This window comes from Neolamprologus multifasciatus, chromosome 20, assembly GCF_963576455.1.
Source record: "Neolamprologus multifasciatus chromosome 20, fNeoMul1.2, whole genome shotgun sequence".
NCBI lineage: Eukaryota > Metazoa > Chordata > Actinopteri > Cichliformes > Cichlidae > Neolamprologus > Neolamprologus multifasciatus.
Genome location: NC_140458.1, coordinates 25,895,757 through 25,904,480, shown reverse-complemented (window position 1 = coordinate 25,904,480; position 8,724 = coordinate 25,895,757).

The following is an 8,724-nucleotide window of genomic DNA, read 5'->3' as shown; positions in this document are numbered from 1 at the left end:
ATGCTGTGGGACAGGATTTTATAAAATAAAGTCATGTATGTTAACATCGGAGCTTTTCTTTTAGTCATCAGAATGAATAAGGCATTTCTTCCAGCAGGAATGTGGGTTTGCATAAATGTAACTGATCAGCGCAGTGCACTGAGCCAGGTTCAGTTTTTTTTCTTTTGGTGGACCGTTCATGTAAACGATAGGGTTATAATTTCTCCTTTTTTCTTTTTCCTTATTTATTTTTTACACCGTCTCGGGCCTCAGAGTCTGCTGTGTGTCAGTCCACATTTGAACCGTGAATGACGACCAGCCCAGCAAACTTATAAATAAAATCACTGGATCACTGAAAAAGACATCAAGGCCGTTTTATATTTGGAGCTCCCCTCTATGTGACCTTCATGGGAAATAGAAATATTGGTGTTGAAACAGGAGAATGTTGTATCAGTTTCTTTTACATTCACACACCTGCTGAGGACAGAAATTACCAATAAAATGTAACCGTGCACAAGCCCAAGAATCCAACAAGTCTAGACGTGCCCCATACTTCTCACTTCACCTTGACTGATCCACTGCACCTTATCTGACTCACTCTAACCTTGCGGTCCACATTTTGAAAATTTATCAGCTTTGATTTACTGATGTAAAGAGGAGGGGAAGGGGGGGGGGACGTAAATGCACTCTTCAGATAAGAGCCACACACTACAAGGAGGAATGTCAATATTTAGATATTGAATTAATCTGCAGGCCAGTGAAGTAGCAAGAAAAAGACCCTACAGGGCCGGAGCATGGGAACTTGGATCTGCCGCTAAGTCCCTCACGAGTCTTTGTCCTTGACTTCCAGCTGGCTGCGTGTTCTTGCCTCTGTTAAACCAATAGGACGCCTAGAAATAGTCTTGGCTTTATGTGGCGACTGTAAACTGAGAAAGTATTCCACTATTTTCCATCCATGCCTTTAGTGTTTCACAGCGTGGTGGATTTTTTTCCCCCTCTCTCTCTCTCTGTCTCTTTCCCTTCCAGCCGCTATGGAAAAAGAAGAGCAGAGCCACACAGTTTAACTGCTGATTGTACTGTTTGGATTTATGCAAATCCACGTCTGAGTGCGTCCAAGTTGAGTTCGGTTTACGTCCCTGTCGTCGGCTGTAATGCGATTATCCTCGCTCGCCGAGGGTTGAATGTGTGGAAGTTTGCGTCTTGTCATTAGGACTGTAAATGACAGGGATGCATGGAGAGACAGACAAAGAGCAGGAGGTGGGACGGAGAGGCCTGGTGGTGAGAGTGGGGGTGGAAAGGGTTAGCTGCAGAGCCATACCAGAGCTTTACTGCAGGCCACAATAGCATGTGTGGTGATTATGTTGAAGGCTTGGCGTCCAGGGCCCGAGCCTCCCCCTGAGGACTGTTGTGCGTGGGGGCCGTGGCTTTCGCTTTCTGAGTTTTTCCCTCCTTCTTGTGGCTTGTTAGATGTCTTTGTTCTCGGGGCGAAGGTCAATTTAAAAAGAAATAAAAAGAAATAAGGAAGGCGGAAAACATTACCCAGGCACTTTTTCATGTATGACCTCTTCCTATACCGCCGCCCTTCCTTTACTTTTTGTTGTTGTTGTTTGTTTGTGTTGTTTTTCTGGCAACTCTCAGTGTCACGCGTGGATCTGAAAACCGGCAACGCTCAGGAATTTACATCCCTGCTAATTTTAGCATCGGGTTCCTGACCAGAAAACACATGCTCCAATTTCTGTCTATATTGGTCTTCCTGCGTCTTTCCGCTGCTGTTCCTCTCAGCAGCACTCCAGGCTTTTGCAGATTATTCTGCTAAGCTAACTCTCCTCCGAGCCCCTCAATTTTCCCATTTTCACCGCATTCTCAACTAGAACATCTTACATGTCCTGATCCAACATTGCTCTTTGAACACTGCCAAAGCTCCTCTCCAGGTTTAATCCATGTGAAAACAAACTAAGCTGCTGGAATTAAACGATTTAATGAACTTGTTTAATAGGATAGTAGCTGAGGAGCAAATAATTATCACCGGCATCGAGCGTTTCCCAAACCGCGCTGCTGGCATCTGTTTGATGTTAGCGCAGGCGACATGAGGGGGCGAGTGGAGAACAGTAACACATGCTGCTGCCGCTGGCCGCGTCTTTCCACAGGCTCCTTGTATATTTTGAAACGGCGACCCTAAAGTCACTGCACATTTGCGATAATCACTGTGCTGATGTCATTCACTTAGAGTGAGCGTACACACACACACACACACACAAAGAAGGGCCATGAACACATTAGTGCTTTGCAATACTGCAAATTTGTAAATGCAGAGCTAATATTGGCGACACCGATACTTTCAGCCTATGAAGAGAGCTTACCAGAGGAGAGCAGTGTGTTATGACTTATGACAGAAATCATCATCAGTTTGCAATCTTGGCACACATTTTAATGACCATTAAATCTATAAACTAAATCATAAAATCTAAATGTTTTACTTTCCATAGTTAGTTAGTACAACAAAACTCACTTTTCAGCTTTTTTATATATTCCCTAAAGCACTTTGGGTCAACTTCTGCTGAAGGCTATAGTTAAAATGAAACGTGTTCATAGTGCATGTTAGATATATATTTTTTCACTTCAAAAAATAAGAAAAACTTATTAAACACAATTCAGTTCGCCATATACTGAACTTAGAGGATATGATCAAAGTATCGATCCTACCGAACAAGTATCGATCTGATACCAATACCAACGCTGGTATCAATACTCTCTTAAAGAGAGCTCTTTGGCCCACCTCTGGTACACATCATGATGCTGCTTTTCTGGCTGCTGCAGTATACAAGAAGGTTTTGTAATTAACACAGTAAATAAAACCAAAAGCTAGATAGTAAATAAGGCGACAATGTCCCATTAATAAAGAAAAAAAACTTTCTTTGTATAGGTGCAGACATAGTTTCAAACTTTAAGATGAGCTTTTGTCACTGTCTAACTACACATGTGACAGATTTAAACATGTGCTTCCATTCAAAACAGATGTCAACTGTGAGAATGGATTAAGGCAGTCCAGTTTATGGTTAAAGGCTCTCGGCGTGCATTAAAGGAGAAAAGTCATTTTTGATTTGACTGAATCACTGCACAGTACAATGCCAGCAAAATCAATAGAGACCAAATACGTGCAGTCGTGCGCGTGGAATATATTGTCTTATGGCTGAGTCTAATTTTTACTTACAAGGTAATACATTTTACAAAAATATGTCTGAAATGTGATCTACAGGATCCTGAATGGTTCTTTTCATAGACTAGATTAGAGTTTACGCTTCGCTGGTAGTGTTTTATGATTCTGGAGCCAGAAAAATCCAGATTTGATTAAAGAGAAGTAAACATGGGCAGACCAGTCGAATGGGTTGAGTGGCGACCGCTCTGATAGGCTGAGACACCTGTCGCGTAAGGAGACATGCGCCTAAAACAGCCAAGTGAACTGCCGGCCAAGTATGTTGACACAAGGAATTTGACTCGGGCGGTCCGTGGTTCTTAGCATACACAGAGCTAAAAACAAATACGGGAAGGTCCAAATACAGCCAGACACAGATAATGGGATGCAGCATAAACATGTAGCCATTACGTACAAGAATTTAGGTATGAAAATAATATTAAACAGCTGGAAACAAACACTCCATTTCTACAGGTCACATACTTGCTGTGTGCTATAAACAGTGGTCAGCTGTGCTATACTAATGAAGAGTACATAAGTTCCTTAATGGAACAATAATTCCCAAGATCAGCCCCAGACATCAACAGTGAATCTATCTAAATATTCTCACAGTCGACTAATTGTTAGCTGAGCGTTCCCTCATTATTCTAACATGGGAAGATTTACTGCTTTTTCATAACATATAAACTAAAACAAGACTTTTTTTTAACGGCTGAACAAATGTGCAAGTAGGGGAGACCGGGGATAGTTGTAACATTTTTGACATTTCTGTCTGTAAAATGGAGCTCTTTTAAGGTAGTGGATTCAAAATGTAATGCAAAGTATTTACATGTCTCGGCTATTAAATAGTGCAGCTATTTTCTCTGCAGCACAATTACCCATTGCATGGTATGGTCTCAAACACAAAGAGTGAAATGTTACAATTAACCCCATAGTCTGGGTTAGTTGTAACATATCCTGGGGTGAAATGTAACACAATGAAATAAGGGTACTGACAAAACATTAACATGTAATCTTTGTTTATTCAACACATGAATGCACTTAGAGCCATTTATGTAACTATGTGTGTGTGACAGAATGCAGAAATCTAGCTTTTGAACATATGCCAACCCCCCCAAAAAGACAAATTATGGAATTTTCTGCAACTGAATATTTCATTAATTTTGGTTGGTCTTCCTTGAGTTTGGCCTCATTGGCTCAGTGGGCATTATAACCTACAACTCTTGCACCAATTTTGAACATAACAATGAAGCTGAAAAAATGTAGTTGTTCACCAGCATCGCAATTCCATTACTTTTTATCATGGCTTACCTTGGTGTGGTTTGCAAAGTGCTTCAGAAAGATGAGGAAATCTGTTTCTTGCACCCATCCTGATTTATTTCCACTACCAATACTTCCTACTGGTCCATCTCTGACACAGTGGTCTGCATAATGTATGTGTGGGAACACAAACAGTGGAGGAATTGTGTTGCCAATAGCATTAACGCATATACAAAAGCGACCAGTGAATCTCTCTCTGCTCATGTCGCTGCCCCAACTTGTTTAATATAAGTTACAGTAATAGTGTGGTAAGTTGTAACATCTGCATTATTGTTACAACTAACCCAGACTGTTGATGTTACAACTGACCCAGACTCATATAGCCATGAATTAGCTAACATTACAGCCAACGGCTAAAACATTAGCACTAAAGACCTACACAGAATACTGTATATCCCCATAGACATACAAATAACATAATTTAAGTTTGATGAGTTTAACTGCAAAGCAGATAATTCTATTAGAAATTGAAATAAAGTAGAAAAACTTACTTTTTTGGATACAAATTACTTTTTTTCGTGTTAAATTGTCTGTGTTTGACAAAATGTGCTGATTTTTCACATGTGATAGCAGTTCTGAATTGGGCATGTATAGGATGAGTCACATCATTTGAAACTTAGCCCTGATTGGAGAAATTGGAAGTGTTACAACTGACCCACGTTACAACTATCCCCGGTCTTCCCTACTTTTGACGGGAATCTTTTTTTTTTTAGTTTAACTCAATATAATTTTATTTACATAGCATCAAATCACAACAACAGCTGCCCCAAGGCACTTTATAAAACCCCAACAATCAGACGACCCCCTGTGAGCAAGCACTTGGCGATGGTCGGAGGGAAAAATTCCCCTTTAACAGGAAGATATCTCCAGCAGAATCAGGCTCGGGGAGGGCCTGATTATTCGAGACCTTATGTGTGAGGAGAAGGATTTTAAATTGAATTCTGAATTTAACAGAAAGCCAGTGAAGAGAAGCCAGGATGCTCTCTCTTTGTAGTCTCTCACTGCAGCGTTTTGGATCAACTGAAAGCTTTTCGGGGAGTTTTTGGAACAACCTGATTATAATTTTGAAGATATTGCACAAATATTTCACATCAAACTGTTTATTGATTAACTGAAAAATATCACAACCCCCCTCATGCCTTCTGACCTTTTAGTTTCTTCACTTTCTGTCTCTTGTCTTTCTCTTGCTCTGCGTACCTTTGGTTGTCTGGACTTCTGGCGGCGTGACTATACTCACCAGTACCTGCCAGGTCCTTTACCGGCACACATGGCTGGCATCAACTAATTACCAGCCTGCTGTATATCAAAACTGGCTCTTCCACCCACACGATGTCACATTATCTGCTGTAGTGTAGTGGAACTCATTTCCTCCCAGGCTCCTCTCTTTGGGTTTTAAGTTTCTTTTGATATTCACTTCTTGTGTGTCTGCTCACTGTCCCGCACCTACACAACTTCAGCTACAGGCCTCTTCCAGCACCTCAGGAAATCCACCTGCATCCTCTATGTCATAATGAAGCTTTTTAAATCTACCTCTAGGCGTTGCATCCACCATTAGAGTCAGTCAGTTCCTGTTTTAACCATTAGAGAAAATAGGTCCTTTTCAGTTTTATCATGTGTTGCTATTTGTAACTCCAGAAATGTGCATTTACTCAGTCCGTCTCCCCAGTTATAGTAAACAAGAGAAATGTTGTATACCAATTCTTTTAACTCGCTTATGAGGAAAATCTCTTAAAGAGAGCACCTACAGGGCATTAGCGGTACTGCAACCTAACTCTTTTTTTAATATAAGTGGTTGTTCATATACAGATGTTTTCCAACACATCATTAAGGTTAACTTTTACCTTTTAACTGTATGGGTGGCATATGTTTTATATGTCCATATGTGTCTCAGATTACATCTCATTAAGATTTTTTAACTTAGTAGAAGATTTCAACCAATAAAGTCCCACAGAGAAAAGGAAAAAAGCTCAAAGTGCTGTGTCATTGTTCTGTTTCTCTTAACCAGCAGGACGTGTCTCCCTCTGCAGCTTTACGGCTCTTTTCTTCTGCACAGCTATTCTTTGTCTCGGTGCCCCCCTCTCTTAATTTCCGCCTGTCTGCATATGTTTTGGAGGCCATTAATCGTCCCCGGCACAACATGCACCCCAGCAGATAATTACAGTCATTAAACCAATTAGGGAGCACATGGAGGGGAAGGTTTAGTCAGCCCTGAGGCCTCCCACTCCTGTTCTTCTCTAACAGGACAGCCGAGGTGGTCCGCTGAAAGTCTGGCAAAGCCTTAAATAAAGAAGGGGGTGAACTACTTCATCCCAGCTCTGGATTAATGAAATTTCCTGTTGGTGTAGCCTTGAGAGACCTCGCTAACTTCGCTGCAGGCCAAGTAACCAGAGCCATTAGCCAGCAAAAGCCGTCTGAATTTTCCCATCTTTTTTGGAGGGCGTAGCAGCCGTTTAGGTCGGTGTCATCAAAATACGTTTTCACGGAGCCAAGAGGGCTATTTTGGTGATTCTGTGGCAAAACACAAAAAGAGATCAGAAGTGGCAGGAAAGGGAGGGAAGAGTGGTCAATCTGCAGACAGTGGTTTTCAGTATGCTCAGTCTATCATGTGATTGTAGAGCTAATATTATGGTTTCAATGCCCTGCACAGTGGGAGTTCTGGCAGAACAAGGCCGTAACACACAATAAATTAAACTGGGATTTCTTAGTTATTCATACGATGGGAGTGAGACTTTTAGTTACTGGCTACATGTGCAGGCAAGCCACAGAAAGTCCCTCACGCTCGCTTTAAGTCACCATGTTGGATGACAGATTGTCCTCCCTTGTATAAGAGAGGTATTTCCCAGCATTCATGTTATGCTTGGCACATGTTTTTTTTTTTCCAACCTCTGAGAAGAAAAGAAAAGAAAAGAAAAAGAAAAAAAACTGGGAGCGCTTTAAGTTTTGTCTGTCCTTATGAATGACATAGAAAAGTAAAAGGCAGATCTTGTAATGAATCCAAAATAAGCAAAGAAAAAAAAAATCCTGCAGGTTAAAAATATGAACATGACCAGCACATAAGGCTGGGCTAAGCTATACTGATGGTGTGAACTTTATTTGCAGGCCTGAAAAATGGAACTTAAAGAAAGAGAGACGCTACCGGCTCAGTTGTAGAGACAAGCAGTTATTATCTGTGCAGAAAGCATGGGGAAAGTAGCTACCTTGACATTTTCCACTATTAGAAAAATACACTTCTAAATTTCAAGAAGAGGGTAATTTGTCCAGCCATGCATTGTCTTAACCACTTGACCAATTCAGGGTTGAGGAGGGGGCTTGCTGTTATAGGACAAGAGGTAAGATACACTCTGAGTAGTTTAGCAGTCTATTGAGGTTTTATAGATACTTTTCCACCATTTTCCACCAATCCTGGTAACAATGTAGGATCAAGTGAATAAGGCTCAGGTCACGCAAGCCTAGACCTGGTCCACAACCATCTGGCAAACATGACAAACATGAAAAACTGGCAACTGTGGCAATCTGCCAGGCTTTTGGCACATCATCTTCTTTGTTACCAGTGAGATCTGGAAACTTTTAGGAATCACTGCCAATCACTTGAGTAATACATATGTTTCCCTAGCAACCAGTGTAGCACATCCAATATGGAGAACTCGGGAGCAACATGGCACAATGTAACATGAGATGCCTCATAAAAAAAAGAATGTGTCTTAAATAAGTGCAACAGTGTGAAAAGGCTAACTAGCTATTACCCAAGTCCAGTCTTAGACTCTGCATTTTAAAGCTTCACTGTTCGTGTTTTGAAGTCAAATGCTACATTACTTGAACGAAAGTGTAGAGGGCTTACTTCTCAGCTAATACTAGCTAGCTTGGTTAGCAAGCTGCATCCATAGATCATATTGGTGCAATGCTAAATAGCTTGGTACCAGACTAACAAAGCAATAGAATTTCACTCAACAAAACTGAAGCCAAAGTTCTTGGATGGTCTGTGTCACACAGCAAGCCAAAATCTTAGTCAAGTAATACACAGTGAAAAAGATCCAGTTGTATTACTCAAAGTAATGGAGGTGAGGGCTGTCATGCTCCAGAGTTGGTGTGAGGACAGACGAGAAGAAGAGGATATAAAGAACAAAGGATGCCTAATATATAGAGCAACCAGGCAGGAGGAGATGAGAAAGATCACAGAGAAGATTCATGTTTATAGTGAAGTAAGATATTGGTTTGACAGACGAGAAGATGCT